At 45.9% G+C, this 17918-nt stretch overlaps 1 protein-coding gene and 1 pseudogene across 3 annotated transcripts in view; one reads left to right on the top strand and one right to left on the bottom strand.

The window, feature by feature from the left end:
• Positions 1-3214: 3214 nt before the first annotated feature.
• Positions 3215-17918, top strand: part of LOC142920245 (protocadherin Fat 1-like) — a 44251-nt gene continuing 29547 nt past the window's right edge. For all 3 annotated transcript variants that reach the window (XM_076062755.1, XM_076062754.1, XM_076062753.1), the window contains exon 1: positions 3215-3331. The gene's annotated coding sequence lies outside the window, so the exon portion shown is untranslated. The remainder of the gene's footprint in view (positions 3332-17918) is intronic.
• On the bottom strand, positions 8744-15377 carry LOC116937277 (selenoprotein W pseudogene; annotated as a pseudogene).

The raw sequence follows: 17918 nt of genomic DNA, 5'->3' as shown, positions 1-17918 counted from the left end.
CCGCGGTCGCGCATCTTTACACAGCTATTTATAGCGCGAGTCGTAGCGGACGAAGGGAGCGACGCGCGGGTAGTCGCCGCGCTATTTTTAGCGTGGGCACGTGGTGGGTAACCGCGCGTGGCCGAGTGTGGGCAGCGGCGTATACCTGGGTACGCGTAGGGGAAATGCACGCGGGGAGCGTGTGTGTGTGCGAATGACCCGAGGTGGCCGAGAGCCAGCCAAGAGACGTGTCTCGTAGGAGTTTGCGCGGAGGCAGCGAGCTCGGAGCTGCGAACGGCAGCAACGAGGAGGGAAGAGGAGGAGGAAGAAGATGAGGGGCAGCAGCCCCCACGCACTTGCCGCTAACAGAAAATCAATCTCGTGTTCCGGTGCCACAGCCGTTCCGTGTATTTGCACTCTTTCAGCTCGCTGTCGCATCAATGCGCACGCCTCCAATGCCCCGGAGGAGAACTCATTAGCAAGCACGGCCAACGCCACTGCCTGGGAAAGCGCTCCAACAGGACAAAATGAATCCACGACAGAATGAATAATAAATTACGGTCGCATTTTAGGCCCACATATGGAATAATCAGGCGTGGATTTACCCATATGTGGAATACCGCTACGGGAATCGACGTATTTTAATGACCCAACAATCTTCAAATAAACGGGGAATCGACCGATTTTTTTTTACCATGCAAAATCTCGAACACTGCTTGATCCATGCTCAAGCACACAGAAACAGGTGTTCAAAATATCACAGCTTGATCCATGCTTGATCATTCCGCCGCGGATTCATTATCTCCCGTTACAGCGCGCCTGTCGGGAAGCACGTGTTTTATTACAGAGTGCGGTGTAGCGCACGCGCCTGCAGACATTACGTAATCCACCGGGTATTAATAATAGCAACTCTGCCCCTGCCGCGCGCATGTCACTTGCGGAGATGCGAGAGGCGCGCAGAAGTAAAACTATGACCCAGTTCAAAATGTCCATAAAGATTGATTCCTTTGAGAGAGAAAAAAAATGCCGTGCCATTTATTACTTACTTATCCATCTCTTATCCATCTCTTATCCATCTCTTGTCCATCTCTAATCCGTCACTGTGCCATCACTCCTGGCATGAATCGTCCATGCAGCCATTATTCATGAGCTGTAAAAATAATAATGTACAGCCTTTAGTCAATCCACTGCTGAACAACATACAGCGGTATACAACAACATACCTGTCCTGGGCCTTCCCAAGGTCAACTCAGCCTTAAATATCCGACTGATGTCGTGTGTGAACATCAGCACTGGGGAGACAAAGGTGGCGAGGCCATGCTGCAGATGACACCACAATTGATGTGCTATGCTGGTCTTTATAGGTGCCTGCAGTCTGCATGTGTCTCTGTGGTATATTAAAAGCCAAGTAAAACATCTGGGTATTTGTTTGCTTGATGTATGCGCTATGCAATGTCAGACTGAAGCACACATTAACATGAATAATAAATGTCATTTAACATTTATATACAGCCTAAAACCAAAACAATAGTGAATCTTCACCCACTCACTCACCACTCACTCACCACACTGCAGGTCACAACAACACTCACTCACTACTCACTCACCACACTGCAGGTCACGACAACACTTACCCACTCACCACCCACTCACCACACTGTAGGTCACAGCAACACTCACTCACCCACTCACTCACCCACTCACCACACTGCAGGTCACACCAACCACTCACCACACTGCAGGTCACAACAACACTCACTCATCCACTCACCCACTCACTCACCACTCAGGTCAGGACATCGGTCACTCACCCATTCACCCAGCCACTCACTCACCACACTGCAGGCCAAGATGATGATGATCATCATGATCTTGATCACTCACCCATTCACCCAGCCACTCACTCACCACACTGCAGGCCAAGATGATGATGATCATCATCATCTTGATCATCATCCAGCGGTGGATTGACAGAGTGATGTGAGAGAGACAGAGAGAGATTAAATGGAAGCCATTTCATTTAATCTCTCTCTGTCTACTCGTATTTAGATGGATTCACACTCTGTTGATATTCTCTGTCAGACACTCAGATATCTCTCTCTCTATCAATATAGATGGATATTAAACAAAAAAACCTGCGTGTGACGCTGTTGGGCCACAAGGGCTGTTAGAGAGGCACCGATGGAAGCTCCCACACCCGTCCGCCTTTGTCTTCCCAACTGCTGATATTAAAAAAAAAGTTTTTTTACTCCACCCGCACTGAAGGCCAAAGGGCGCTCTATGGGACTCACAGAACCGGTTCCGACACCGTTTGCCACTGATGACAGCCGTGGTCGGTAATGGAACTGCTCTTAGTAGAAGCTGCTGCTGGGTTCGTGGAGCGTAGATGCGCTAACCACTGCGCTACCGCTCCCCGTACACACACACACATATATAAAACTACACGCGTGTCTATTCGTACTTCATGTGTACATGACGTTATCATCATGCACACTCGACGTGGTCAATCAACTGCTGAATGAAGTCTCCGTGGGCTCCATGCTACAGCCATATCCCACCATCCTGCCAAGCGACACACACACAAATATAATAATAATTATTTTTTGACTTAAAACTTTCGTCAATGCCGACATTCGTATTCTGGGTTCTTTCGGTAAAGTCACGTAGAAGGAAAATACAAAATAAATTTGAAATTAAAAATAATAAATTTAAAATAATAAAAGCTGTTCCTTTAGGTCATTCGGTAAAGTCACGTATAAAGGTTCAAAGGAAATAACAAAAAAAAGTTGTAAGTCTAAAATTGTATTTCTTACACTTGGCCAAAAGAATGGGGGAGGGGGGTATCGCGTGATTTCAAGAGGACATTTGGAAACCATATAAAGCAACACAGGCGTTCGGTCTGTGTTGCTTTATATGGTTTCCAAATTTTGCTAAAACCTGTTTGATTTAGTGTGCTCCTCTGTGTATATATCTGCAGTTATGTGTTTCCTCTCTCTCTTAAATTTAGCTCTTCTGTACCTGATGATTGCTTTTGTTGCAATCGAAACGTCGTACGCTATTATGTAATTTTATTATTTCTTATGCCTACGTGACTCTACTGAATGTTATTAATTAGGAACGGGGGCGTGACCAAGGGCGGAGCCTGAAAAGGGGGCGTGGCCAATGGATGGTCCTGGAAAGGGGCGTAGTCAAGGGGCGGGGCCTAAGAAGGGGCGTGACCAAAGGGCCACGCCCACAAAGGCCGAGTCCCGGGAGCGATGGCGTCTGTTCGCCGTCTCTGAGAAGGATTCCGCCGGCTCCGACCGCGGCTCCTCGGCGTCGGCCTCTTCGGTCTCCGCTCTTTGCGCAGCAGGTAGAGTATCACGACGAGGAGCTGTCCTCGTCACCATTGCATCGTCATCCCCGTGGAGTGTGTGTGTCTCGTTACCCGTGGTGGTCACCACACACACGCGGCACGCAGTAGTGAGCTGCTAGATGCCAGCCAAGAGCAGCACAAAGTGGAGCCCTCTCTCTCCCTCTCTCTCTTTTTTTACGATCAGAAGAAACAAGAAGATGCTCGGTGTAGTCGGCTCTTTGCTCCGTTCATCATTTAGTTTTTTTGTGTTTTTTTAATGCTTTGCTTTATGTAACACCCCCCCCCCCCCCTTTTAAGTGAAAGACCCAAAAAAATATATTTTTTCTTTCCCCTTCCCTCTCTCTCTCTCCCTCTCTCTCGCTCTCTCTCCCTCTCTCTCCCGCTCTCTCTCGCTCCCTCTCTCTCCCTCTCTCTCGCTCTCTCTCTCTCGCTCTCTCTCCCTCTATTTTTTTTACGATCAGAAGAAACAAGAAGATGCTCGGTGTAGTCGACACTTTGCTCCGTTCATCATTTCGTTTTTTTTTAATGCTTTGCTTTATGTAACCCCCCCCCCCCCTTTTAAGTGAAAGACCCAAAAAAAATTCTTTTTTTTCTTTCCCCTTCCCTCTCTCTCTACCCCCTCTCTGCCCCCCCTCTCTCTCTACCCCCCTCTCTGCCTCTCCTCTCTCTCTACCCCCTCTCTGCCCCCTCTCTCTCTGCCCCCTCTCTTCCTACTCCATTTGGCTCTCTCTCGCTCTCTTTTTTCTTTATAACTACCACAAGTGCTGCATCTACACGCAGCCCTTCCCACAGTCAAACGGCCTCCGACGGGTAGCTTAGATCTGCATGCAGAGCTCTCCGTCATCTGCCACCGAGCACATGGCCTCCTCCAGCGCCCACTGCTCCTTGAAGGCCGGCACGGCGTGGGTCAGCCGCGCGTGGCGGAACTCCAGCCACACCCTGGCTCCGACCAGAGCGCGGAAGATGCCCAGGCTGCTGGCCGGACGTTGCCCCTCCAGGGCCACCTTCCTCGCCCTGTATATGGCAAACTTGGCGTAGCCGAAGAGCACGTTGACCAGCCCCTGAAGATGTTGGGGTCCGTCGCCCTTCGGGTATCCAAAGATGAGGACCGTCGGGGAGAAGTGGAGGCTGAACCTTAGGAGGATGTTTCTCAGGACCTTGAACAGCGAGTCCAGGCTCTTGCACTCCACGTATTGGTGCGCCACCGTCTCCATTTTACCGCAGAACCGGCACTCCGGGGACGTATCGGTGAAGCGCGCCAGGGAGACGTTGGTGGTGACGGTGCCGTGGGCGATGCTCCAGCTGAGGTCGCCGATGCGGTTGTGCGTCCGTCTGCAGTAGAGTTGCCTCCAGCGAGGCTTCTCCGGAGAGACGCAGGGCAGGGCTTTCCTCCAGGCATGGTCCTTGTAGCTCCTCAGGGTGTCCTGTTGGTGGAACCGGACCATGTAGGAGTAGAGCACCTTCCTCTTTACATTTGCGAAGGCCACCTCCGGTAGGTCTTCTAGCTGGCACAGGTTGTGATCCGCCTTCGTTTGGCGATGCAGTGGCACCACTGAGAGCTCCGGTGGAGGGGGACCGAGAGGGGCCTCGTCATCCCCAACGCCGATGGGGGGCATTCTCCCCGCTGCCGCTGAGAAGGCCCCCTTGGCTTCGGCCAGGATCCGGGCAGCCACCCGGAGCGACTGCAGCCCTGTCTTTGCGGCCACGTCTGCTGGTCCGAGCCACCGGCCCAGTGTTTCAGGCTCCACCAGATCTCCCATCCTGGTGAGCCGCGCGTTGGCGAGGCGCCTCTCCATGCCAGGGGTGGTGGTTGTGGATGGTAGCTTTGTCTGTGGGTTCCTGAGGATCGGTTCGAAGACCAGATCCTCGGCCGATCGCGGTTGGTTCAGCCTCCTGACGGCGAGGGAGCTCCATGTCTGCAGGATGCTTCTGTAGAAGGGTGGCAGCTGTCCCAGTGGGAGGCCCTGCAGGTCTATGTAGAATAGTTGCTTGGAGCACTGCAGACCCCTCAGCTGTTTCAGGAGGAAGGAGGCCGTGACGCTCCTGGCCGGTGCAGGGGCCGCGTGCAGGAACTTTTGCGCTGCCTGCAGTTGGAAGGTGGCCAGCTGACTCTGCAGCCCGTGACCGCCCTCGTCCAGTGGCAGGGCCAGGACCCCAGCCGCGACCCGGTGTCCTCCACCCGACCAGAAGAAGTCGAGGACTCGCTTCTGAAGTGCGTTGACGAGGCTCATGGGGGGGTGCAGGGAGAAGAGTCGGTGCCATAGCATGGACGTCACCAGCTGGTTCACCACCAACGTCTTTGTCCTGAAGGTGAGGAACTTGCACAGGCGACTCCAGGTGGCCAGCCGCTCCTTCACCTTCTCCTCCAGCTCGACCCAGTTCCTCTGTGGTGGTTCCTCCTCTGGTCCGAGGAACACCCCCAGGTGGTGCAGCGATGTTGTGCTCCAATTGATGGCTTTTGCCTTCTCGGGACACTCGGTCATGTTCCACGCTCCAACCAGCAGGCCGCTGCACTTTTGCCAGTTCATTTTTGATGAGGAGGCTTTCGAAAAGACCTCCAGGCACTCATGCAGCAGGGCGACATCAGCCAGGGAGCGCAGGATGAGGAGGACGTCATCGGCGTATGCCGTCAGGACCAACTTGACGCTTGGTTCCCTCAGCACCAGGCCGCTGAGTCTCCGCCTTATGAGATTCAGGAAAGGCTCTAATGCCAGGGCATAAAGTTGGCCCGACAATAGGCATCCCTGTCTCACTCCTCGCTCGAATTTGACCGGGGCAGTGAGGGCGCCGTTGATCTTAATCATGCACTCCGCCTTGGTGTAGAGTAGGCGGATCGTTCGGACAAAGGTATCCCCAAAACCCAAGGTCTTGAGGGTTCCCAGCAGGTACTTGTGGTCCACTCTGTCAAAAGCCTTTTCCTGGTCAAGAGCCAGAAACGCGATTGGGATGCCCAACCTCTGGGACACCGCGATGAGGTCCCTGATCAGGAAGATGCCGTCGTGGATGGTTCGTCCGGGGATGGTGTAGGACTTTTTCCCGTGTACGACTTGTGCAATCACCCCTTTCAGTCGCAGGGAGAGAGCCTTCATCAATATTTTGTAGTCTGTGTTCAGGAGGGAGACCGGACGCCAGTTTGGTAGGTGCCTCAGGTCTCCGTTCTTGGGAAGCAGAGTGAGCACCGCCCTCCTCCAAGACTGAGGCATCACCCCAGTGACTGAGGCTTCCTACAGCACCTCTCTGTAGTCCTCCCGCAGGGATGGCCAAAAAGCGGCGTAAAATTCCCCTGTTAGGCCGTCTAACCCTGGGGATTTATTTGGGAAAGGTCCTCTTACAGCTGCGTCAAGGTCAGTCCTGGTGAGCTTTTGCTCTAGCAGCTCTTTCCCATCTTCCCCCAGGGTGGGTAGACCACTCCATGCCTCCGCCTGGGCCGGTTCCGATGTTTCTTCAGGGGAGAACAGGCTGCCGTAGAAGTCTCTGATGATGGTCGACTTCTGCTGGAGTTCGTGCACCAGGACACCGTCACCATCAAAGAGGCACTCCATGGATTTGCGTCTCCCATTCTGCCTCCCGAGGGAGTAGAAAAGCGGGGATCCCGTGTCGAGGTCCGTGATGAGCATCACCCGGGATCGCACAAACGCTCCCCTCGTCTGCTCCTCCTGTAGCCCTTTGAGACGCTCCCTATTCTCCTCGTATTCTTGGAGAAGAGCAGGGTCGCTGTCCTCGGCGAGGCGACCCTCCAAATTGAGGACTCGGGCTTCCATGTCGGTGATGTCCGCGTTCTTCAGTCTGGTGCTCCCCCAGATGTATTGTTGGCACAACAGCCTGGTGTGCACTTTGCCCATATCTCTCTCCCTCTCTCTCTCTCCCTCTCTCTCTCCCTCTCTCTCTCCCTCCCTCTCTCTCTCCCTCTCTCTCTCTCTCCCTCTCTCTCTTTCCCTCTCTCTCTTTTTTTTAGAATTCGGTGTTTGATGGTCTGCAACCTTTTATACATCTTTAAATGAAAATAACTGAAAGTCACAATCTCCTGTATACATTGGCAAGGTTTGTTATTCGAAAAACACGACTTGCACGAAATGCTATTTTTTTTACTCGCGGCTCGTAACTGTAAAGTAAATTGTGACGAGCAATTTGGCAGTAGACTGGCATCGATTGAGGGTTGAGTCTTCTCCATGTAGAATTATTCAGCGGGAAAGTCTGTCAAGTACTTCTTTAGCTCGTTAGCCCAATGGTTTGTCCATCAGAATTTTCTCGAGGGCGTCGTTCACGACGGACGCGTTCCCTGGTGATGGCTCTCGTCACGACCGCGAGCTTCTCCAGGGACTCTTGAGACCGAGGAGGACGCATACCCTTTAAGAGTGTGCTCCTAATCTCAGCTCGTTACCTGTATAAAAGACACCTGGGAGCCAGAAATCTTTCTGATTGAGAGGGGGTCAAATACTTATTTCCCTCATTAAAATGCAAATCAATTTATAACATTTTTGACATGCGTTATTCTGGATTGTTTTGTTGTTATTCTGTCTCTCACTGTTCAAATAAACCTACCATTAAAATGATTGACTGATCATTTCTTTGTCAGTGGGCAAACGTACAAAATCAGCAGGGGATCAAATACTTTTTTCCCTCACTGTACGTAGGCGTTAAGACAAAATCCCTGCCGAGTACAGTGTAGCTTCACTGTAATACAGTAGACGACACTGCTAATGTCAATGGCTCCGTTGTGATCAGGGGAACCAAGTGTGTGGGATTATTTTCAGCAGTGTGAAATGCACTGCACGACGACTCCACTGCAGCAGCATACTTGAAATTGGTTTTGGTTAATCAACGTTGATATAAATAGTGCAATGTATGCTCAATAACAACAAAAAATACGTGTTGTCAAATATCAGACTGGCCCAGTCCGGAATGGTTTTTGAAACTCCTGAATGTTTATATGTATTGAAGACTCTGAATGCATTGTGTTTACTGCCAATACCAATTAGGACATGTATGCATGCCATTACTACAAAACTTCCTTAGTTTGGGACAATGATTAGCCAAAGTTAAACCCCTGCAACTCGTGTTTTCAGTTATTTGCTTTTTCGAAGGAACAGTTAACAGTTAAGCCCAACAATTGAAAACTACAAAAAAACACACTTTAGAACAGTAAACACAACAAAGTCTGTCTTCTAATTCAATGCATTCTATCAAGATCGCGGGTTTATTGAAGACCAATTTCGAAGTAAAGTCTGTGCGGGAATTAAACGATACAATTGACAACATACCTACCCCCAAGTGAAATTTAAAATCAATAAAAAAAACACCAGCGTCTCCTCCCCAGTTGCAACAAAGTGATAGATGTGTATGCAGAGGAGACGATTGACAAGAGTTTAACTCGTTAGTGGTTTGTTCATCGTGGTAGGGCGCTGAGAGCCATCTCCTTCATCCGACGCCGGCTCACGGTGAAACGACCACGAGTCCTGTTAAAGCTGTCACCAAAGGGGGCCACAAAACAAGAGGAAGTTATCACGACAGCAGTGTATGAAACAAAACCATTTTTTACGACGATTAAGGCACTGGGGAGCAAGAGCAGGCAGTGGTTAAAACAAAAATCTAGATTTTTTTAAGATTTATCGAGCTGTTAATCAGAACAAAGGATGTGTTTGCATTTTAGTCAACTTTAAAAAAAGAGCAAATGAGACGTGGAAACCAAGTACATTTGTTGGTAATGATTAATAATTTGGATATATATAAACTCCCAGAAAACAAATTGTACGTGCTAATGTAAGATATTATTTTCATATAAAAATATTCACTGAAAAGTTACATTTGCTCTTGTGCCAGTTTAACAAAAGCTGTGTGTACAGCAGTGGACTATTTAACACATGCTGACTGATTTCTTATTATAAATGTGCTAGCTTTGAATCATACATTATTTTAACATGAATACATTTAAATTTTGATTTAAAGCTTTCGTGACTGCAGTAATTCATATTCTTAGTTTTTTCGGTAAAGTCACGTTGAAGAGAAACAACAAAATAAAATATATATAAAACAATAAAAAATTCTCACGACGTTTCGACCATAACTCAAACGGTCATCATCAGGTGTGTTGGTTTGCATAAACTTTAAGATCCTTCAACAAACTCCGGGATAAGAAAGCTCAGCTGATCGAGTCTCTCACCTTCCTGAAGAGATGCCGCGACTCTGGGGTAATACCAATCGCATTTACACTGACCTCTGCTGCTGTAACTTCTTCTAATGCGAAATGAATTCTTTTCAAAACTAGCTTAGCTCTTATCTCAGAAAAAATCAGACTTATACGCACAGAACTAGATCAGTTAGACAAGACACTCTACAAATCACACTTATCATTGACGGCAATAATGTCCACATCGGATTGGGAACATGTAGACAATATGACTGCCTCTTCAGCTGCTACTATGTTGACCAAATGTAAGGAAAACCTGATTTCCAAATTTAACCTCCTCTTCAACAAAAGACCGGACCCACACACCAAAAAGTTAGATGTTAATAAAGTCGTAATTAATCGCAGTAACAATTCTATTTCCGATGGTCTGAAATCCGTTTTAGCTAAAGGTCTAAACTTTGCAGTCACACCTAAACACATACCAGTTAATGATATAATTGCCCAAGTAGACGTTGCTCTCAGGGGCCTGGGTCACATTGCTGCAGACGTAGCAAGATCTGAAATCGCTGCAACCCTCAAAAACGCTAAGATGCCAGCTAGCAACCTCAGCAAAGATGAGCGTTTTGAATTATATAAATTAAAAAAGAGGAATGATATTGTAGTCCTCTCAGCTGACAAAGGCAATGCTACTGTCATCATGGATAAAATAGAATACAACAACAAAATTAAAGAATTACTCGACGATGGTAGTTATACAAAAATAAAAAGAGATCCCACCAACAGCCTCGTCACGCAAACCAACAAAATAATTTCTGATTCAACCGCATTAATTGATCAATCTAAACAGTTTTCGTTGAAACCTTCTGCTGCCAGGCCACCAAGATTATACGGCTTACCAAAAATACATAAAGTTGATACACCTCTTCGTCCCATAGTCTCTACTATCAGCTCCCCCACCTACAAACTAGCTCGTTTTTTGTCTGAAATCCTGCGTCCTTTCACTGGAAAGACCACCTCTGCGGTACAAAATTCTACTCACCTGGTATCGACAATCAAGGGTATTTCCCTGTCCCCAGACGACCTGCTTGTCAGTTTTGATGTAGTTTCCTTATTCACCAAGGTTCCTGTACCTGACACCATTGCAATCATTGAAGACTTGGTTCATCAAGGACTAAACACTGAGGTACCCCCCCTGGTGAGACACTGTTTAACCAATACATACTTCACTTGGAATGGAACTTTCTACAAACAAACTGAGGGCACCCCAATGGGCTCCCCCCTTTCTCCAGTTATAGCTAACATTTTCATGGAGAAATTTGAGACTGACGCCATCCAGACTGCCACTCTGCGCCCAACCTTATGGAAGAGGTACGTGGATGACACTTTTGTCATCTGGCCACATGGCCGGCCTGCTCTAGACCAATTCTTCGACCACATCAATTCCATACACCCAACCATCAGATTTACCATGGGAGTCGAAATAGATGGCAAGATACCTTTTTTGGATGTCCTAATTAAAAAGAGACCTGATGGTTCAATGAGCCACTCTGTCTACAGGAAAGCTACCCATACGGATGCTTATCTGAAACCGGATTCCCACCACCATCCATCACAGAAGAATTCTCTCATCAAGACTCTGTATCATAGAGCCCAATGCATATCCGACCAGGAACACATAAGCAGTGAACTCAAGCACGTACACCAAGCTCTTAGGGCTAATGGTTACTCCGACTATACAATCCGCAAAGCTATCACTCAAACCATGAAGAAGAACCCTCTTGAGGAGCCTTTCAAAACCATCACTTTACCCTACATTGCTGGGATCACAAAAAAGATCTCCAAAATCTTGAATAAACACAAGATCCAGGTCCGTTTCAACACATTACATAAAATCCGTGATCTGGTTCCGTCTGTAAAAGATGTGATTCCGGACATACAATACCCTGGTGTCTACAAACTAAGTTGCCTCTGTGGTAGTAGTTACATTGGAGAAACCAAACGCCATGTCTCGGACCGCATTCGTGAACATAAAGCAGACCTTAAACACGGTAGGACCAACACCTCGGCCGTAGCAGATCATTGTTCTAATTCAGTAGGCTCACATGCCATTGACTTTCCAAGACGGAGGTTCTTTGTAAGCCATCTGGCTTCCATGAGAGATTCGTTCATGAGGCTATCTACATATACAAGCACAGAGACAATTTCAACCGAGAAGATGGATTCTATCTTAGCAATCATTGGAAAGATTTGATAAACCATTTCAGTTCTTAATTGATTGTTCACGCTTACAGTGGCTTTCAGACAGCATACATTATAAAAAATTTTGTCTCCCCCCTCCTCTTTTCAAAAAAAAAAATAGATGGACTAGTCCTGGGCAAACTGCCAAATCGCTGCGCGTGACGCCAACGTTTTTTTTATAAATAAATAAATGTGCCGTTTAAAAATACATTTATGCAAACCAACACACCTGATGATGACCGTTTGAGTTATGGTCGAAACGTCGTGAGAATTTTTTATTGTTTTATATATATTTTGTTATTTTGTTGTTTCTCTTCAACGTGACTTTACCGAAAAAACTAAGAATATGAATTACTGCAGTCACGAAAGCTTTAAATCAAAATTTAATCGCCTCTACGGGGAGGGTTTTCACATAACTTTAAAATCCTTCAACAAACTCCGGGATAAGAAAGCTCAGCTGATCGAGTCTCTCACCTTCCTGAAGAGATGCCGCGACTCTGGGGTAATACCAATCGCATTTACACTGACCTCTGCTGCTGTAACTTCTTCTAATGCGAAACGAATTCTTTTCAAAACTAGCTTAGCTCTTATCTCAGAAAAAATCAGACTTATACGCACAGAACTAGATCAGTTAGACAAGACACTCTACAAATCACACTTATCATTGACGGCAATAATGTCCACATCGGATTGGGAACATGTAGACAATATGACTGCCTCTTCAGCTGCTACTATGTTGACCAAATGTAAGGAAAACCTGATTTCCCAATTTAACCTCCTCTTCAACAAAAGACCGGACCCACACGCCAAAAAGTTAGACGTTAATAAAGTCGTAATTAATCGCAGTAACAATTCTATTTCCGATGGTCTGAAATCCGTTTTAGCTAAAGGTCTAAACTTTGCAGTCACACCTAAACACATACCAGTTAATGATATAATTGCCCAAGTAGACGTTGCTCTCAGGGGCCTGGGTCACATCGCTGCAGACGTAGCAAGATCTGAAATCGCTGCAACCCTCAAAAACGCTAAGATGCCAGCTATTAACCTCAGCAAAGATGAGCGTTTTGAATTATATAAATTAAAAAAGAGGAATGATATTGTAGTCCTCTCAGCTGACAAAGGCAATGCTACTGTAATCATGGATAAAATAGAATACAACAACAAAATTAAAGAATTACTCGACGATGGTAGTTATACAAAAAATAAAAAGAGATCCCACCAACAGCCTCGTCACGCAAACCAACAAAATAATTTCTGATTCAACCGCATTAATTGATCAATCTAAACAGTTTTCGTTGAAACCTTCTGCTGCCAGGCCACCAAGATTATACGGCTTACCAAAAATACATAAAGTTGATACACCTCTTCGTCCCATAGTCTCTACTATCAGCTCCCCCACCTACAAACTAGCTCGTTTTTTGTCTGAAATCCTGCGTCCTTTCACTGGAAAGACCACCTCTGCGGTACAAAATTCTACTCACCTGGTATCGACAATCAAGGGTATTTCCCTGTCCCCAGACGACCTGCTTGTCAGTTTTGATGTAGTTTCCTTATTCACCAAGGTTCCTGTACCTGACACCATTGCAATCATTGAAGACTTGGTTCATCAAGGACTAAACACTGAGGTACCCCCCCTGGTGAGACACTGTTTAACCAATACATACTTCACTTGGAATGGAACTTTCTACAAACAAACTGAGGGCACCCCAATGGGCTCCCCCCTTTCTCCAGTTATAGCTAACATTTTCATGGAGAAATTTGAGACTGACGCCATCCAGACTGCCACTCTGCGCCCAACCTTATGGAAGAGGTACGTGGATGACACTTTTGTCATCTGGCCACATGGCCGGCCTGCTCTAGACCAATTCTTCGACCACATCAATTCCATACACCCAGCCATCAGATTTACCATGGGAGTCGAAATAGATGGCAAGATACCTTTTTTGGATGTCCTAATTAAAAAGAGACCTGATGGTTCAATGAGCCACTCTGTCTACAGGAAAGCTACCCATACGGATGCTTATCTGAAACCGGATTCCCACCACCATCCATCACAGAAGAATTCTCTCATCAAGACTCTGTATCATAGAGCCCAATGCATATCCGACCAGGAACACATAAGCAGTGAACTCAAGCACGTACACCAAGCTCTTAGGGCTAATGGTTACTCCGACTATACAATCCGCAAAGCTATCACTCAAACCATGAAGAAGAACCCTATTGAGGAGCCTTTCAAAACCATCACTTTACCCTACATTGCTGGGATCACAAAAAAGATCTCCAAAATCTTGAATAAACACAAGATCCAGGTCCGTTTCAACACATTACATAAAATCCGTGATCTGGTTCCGTCTGTAAAAGATGTGATTCCGGACATACAATACCCTGGTGTCTACAAACTAAGTTGCCTCTGTGGTAGTAGTTACATTGGAGAAACCAAACGCCATGTCTCGGACCGCATTCGTGAACATAAAGCAGACCTTAAACACGGTAGGACCAACACCTCGGCCGTAGCAGATCATTGTTCTAATTCAGTAGGCTCACATGCCATTGACTTTTCCAAGACGGAGGTTCTTTGTAAGCCATCTGGCTTCCATGAGAGATTCGTTAATGAGGCTATCCACATATACAAGCACAGAGACAATTTCAACCGAGAAGATGGATTCTATCTTAGCAATCATTGGAAAGATTTGATAAACCATTTCAGTTCTTAATTGATTGTTCACGCTTACAGTGGCTTTCAGACAGCATACATTATAAAAAATTTCGTCTCCCCCCTCCTATTTAAAAAAAAAAATATAGATGGACTAGTCCTGGGCAAACTGCCAAATCGCTGCGCGTGACGCCAACGTTTTTTTTTATAAATAAATGTGCCGTTTAAAAATAAATTTATGCAAACCAACACACCTGATGATGACCGTTTGAGTTATGGTCGAAACGTCGTGAGAATTTTTTATTGTTTTATATATATTTTGTTATTTTGTTGTTTCTCTTCAACATGACTTTACCGAAAAAACTAAGAATATGAATACATTTCTTTAGAACCAGCGACACAGACAAGCCTTTACCTCTGTTAAGAAGCAAAGCATGTTTTGATTTAAAGCTTAAGTGACTGCAGGGATTCATATTCTTGGTTCTTTCGGTAAAGTAGAAGGCAAACAATAAAATAATAAAAATATAAAACAATAAAATTCTCACGACGTTTCGACTGCAACACAAGCAATCATCATCATGTGTGAAAACCACAGCAAGAAAATTTCACACCTGATGATGATTGCTTGTGTTGCAGTCGAAACGTCGTGAGAATTGTATTGTTTTATATTTGTATTATTTTATTGTTTCCCTTCTACGTGGTGACTTTACCGAAAGAACCAAGAATAAGCAAAGCATGCTTCTGCTTCAACACATTCTGGCTACTTCTTTTCGAGGGCTTTCTCCACTCCACTGAAGAAGATCTTTTGTAGCTTCTCATCCGAGTCTACAAACCCATCGCCGTTGGCCTTGGAGTGGAGAAGTTTCCCTCCCATAATCTGCACCTCCAGGAAGCCAGTCTGCGGCGGGGTCCCCTCACCAGTTATCTCTCCAGGGAACTCGGTTGCAAGTTCATCCTTGAGGTGGTGAAACCAACTTCGGTAACCTCAGGCGCCAACAATAAACGATGTGTATTTTGAACGGCATAGCTGCTGTAGAGGTGGTTGAGGCTGAAACGTCTGTTCTGCACCATCACTGAACCGCGTCTTATCTCCCTCGCTCTCTCCCTCTACCCTCTCTACTACGACCACTATCACTACTACTACCACCACTATCACTACTACTACCACCACTAACTACCACTACTACTGCCACCACTATTACTACCACTACTACCGCCACTATTACTACCACTACTACCGCCACTATTACCACTACTACTATTACCACCACTATTACTACTACCACTACTAATGCCACCACTCTTACTACCACTACTACCACCACTATTACCACTACTATTACCACCACTAACTACTACTACCACCACTAACTTCTACTACCACCACCACTATTACTACCACCACTAACTACCACTCTTACTACCACTACTACCACCACTTACTGCTATTACTACCACTACTACCACCACTAACTACTACTACCACTACTTCCACCACTAACTACTACTACTACCACTCGCACTACCACTACTATTACTATCACTACTACCACTACTATCACTACTACCACTACTACTACCACCACTATTACTACCACTACTATGATCACCACTATTACTCCCACTACTATGATCACCACTACCACCACTATTACTACCACCACTACTATCACCACTAACTACCACTACTACCACCATTAGTACTATCACCATGACTACCACTACTACTACCGCTACTGCCACTGCTACTACACTCTATACTAATGTGTAGTGTACTCTATACGCGACTGCGCACAATTCTGAGTCACTTTAACTGCTTTGCCATTACTTATTGCCAATTATGGACTCGGACTAATATCCTATCATTTCATAGAGTCCCTGGCACGTAATAATATGCTACACAGTGGCAGTGGGTGTCGCAAAATGTTGATTTTCTACTAATAAACCCCAATGATTCGATCATTGGGGAGGGCACGTGCTGTTGTATATGCCGGATATGAAAATTTTGATGAAAATAATAAAAATTTAATGAAATTTAGAAAAATGTGTATATATCCGAAATTATGGTATTTGATGTAAATATGTGCATAAATTATGCTAATTAGAGAATCGTATTATTTTATGTGATTATGCTAATGTGGGCAGTTATGATAATTAGGCTTCGCTTCGTTGCTCAGGGCCGTATCATCAATCGGGATCATACAATGAATTGTATGAAGTTATGCAGGTGTGTTGTAAGTATGCTAGATTAAGCTCAGCTTCGTTGTCTAAGTTTGCATTATAAATCATTATAATACAATTATTCCTGCTTTAACATTTACTGATTATGTATTACTGTTTATGTCAGGTCTCCAAATTCAAATCTCACCGCAGGATACAGTTCTTATTATTAAGATTATTACTCATGAACTCAAGAAGGAAACACTCAAACACTTCTGTGTTAAGAAATTTTAATTATAAACAAAAACATGACACTTTAATATGCGAACTCTCATGCTTGGAATTACCCCCGGTACCATCGGGGAAATTTCCTACAGTGAGCAGTACATTTAACCATCAATGGTTGCGTTGTTTGACTTTGGCAACCGCACATATGATTAATTCCACCGCGTAACTCGAGCTTAGTTGGTGATAGGAAGAGTCTTTAAAACAGGCATGCAACGATATTTATACGAAAGGCAATAAAAGCAAATTATACCCCAAAGGCAAAAGTATACATCAATAGATTCATCGGCAAGATTATATAATTAACTAAATGTCTTGGAATAAGGGTGTGCAGCGGGGTGCGTGCCCTCCTACGGGAGATTCTTATCTTTGGCTAAGCTTTAATTAATTTGTAGACAAGATTACATGCTAAAGAAACGGGTTTAACATGATGTTATCTCTGTGAGCGTGTAGATTCGTGATGAAGATTTCAAAAGTTTAGTTTGTATCGATGAATCTATTGGTAATTTATGTGATTAGAAGTAAATTCACATAAAACAAAATAAGAAAAAATTAATGTACTTATAAACGACGTATTCTTATCACTCGCTGAGCCGCGATGCCTTCACGGCCAGCTGATGGTTCATGCATTTTTATAATTAGTCTTCTTATTGTGTGGATTGTCTCTTTGGTAAATTATTGTGTGAGCAGACTCCGGGAGCGTCGTGGGTTTGTGAGGGTGGGGGAGGGTATACGAACGACGGCTGGTTCCCTATCTCTTGTCTTGGTTCCCAGCTGGTGCTGGTCGGTGTGCGTGTGGGTCGAACCCACTGCGCGCTCGCTGGCGCTGACACTCTTACTCACGGGCGGCTGGTCAGGCTCTTTCCCCTGCTGGATGAGCCGAGTTGGCACAACGCTTGGCAGCTGGCACCCTTGCTTGGTGGCGCTGGTGGCGCTGCTGCGCGCTCTTGCTACGTCTCTCGCTGGCGGTGCCGATTTCGTGTGCAGATGGTTTTCTACAAGGCTGGCTTGGCCGATGCTTGGCCCTCTCCGCCCTTTCTAGAGGTTGATTGCTTGACGCTGAGAATAACTTTCAGCGATACTCTGTCGGTCCATGCCGAACTCAGCACAGAGCATCACCT

This window comes from Petromyzon marinus, unplaced genomic scaffold (genome assembly GCF_048934315.1).
Source record: "Petromyzon marinus isolate PM22_M1 ecotype Great Lakes invasive population unplaced genomic scaffold, UKy_Petmar_22M1.pri1.0 PM_G_Scaffold_7, whole genome shotgun sequence".
NCBI classification, from domain to species: domain Eukaryota; kingdom Metazoa; phylum Chordata; class Hyperoartia; order Petromyzontiformes; family Petromyzontidae; genus Petromyzon; species Petromyzon marinus.
This window is presented reverse-complemented; position numbering and strand designations above follow the sequence as displayed.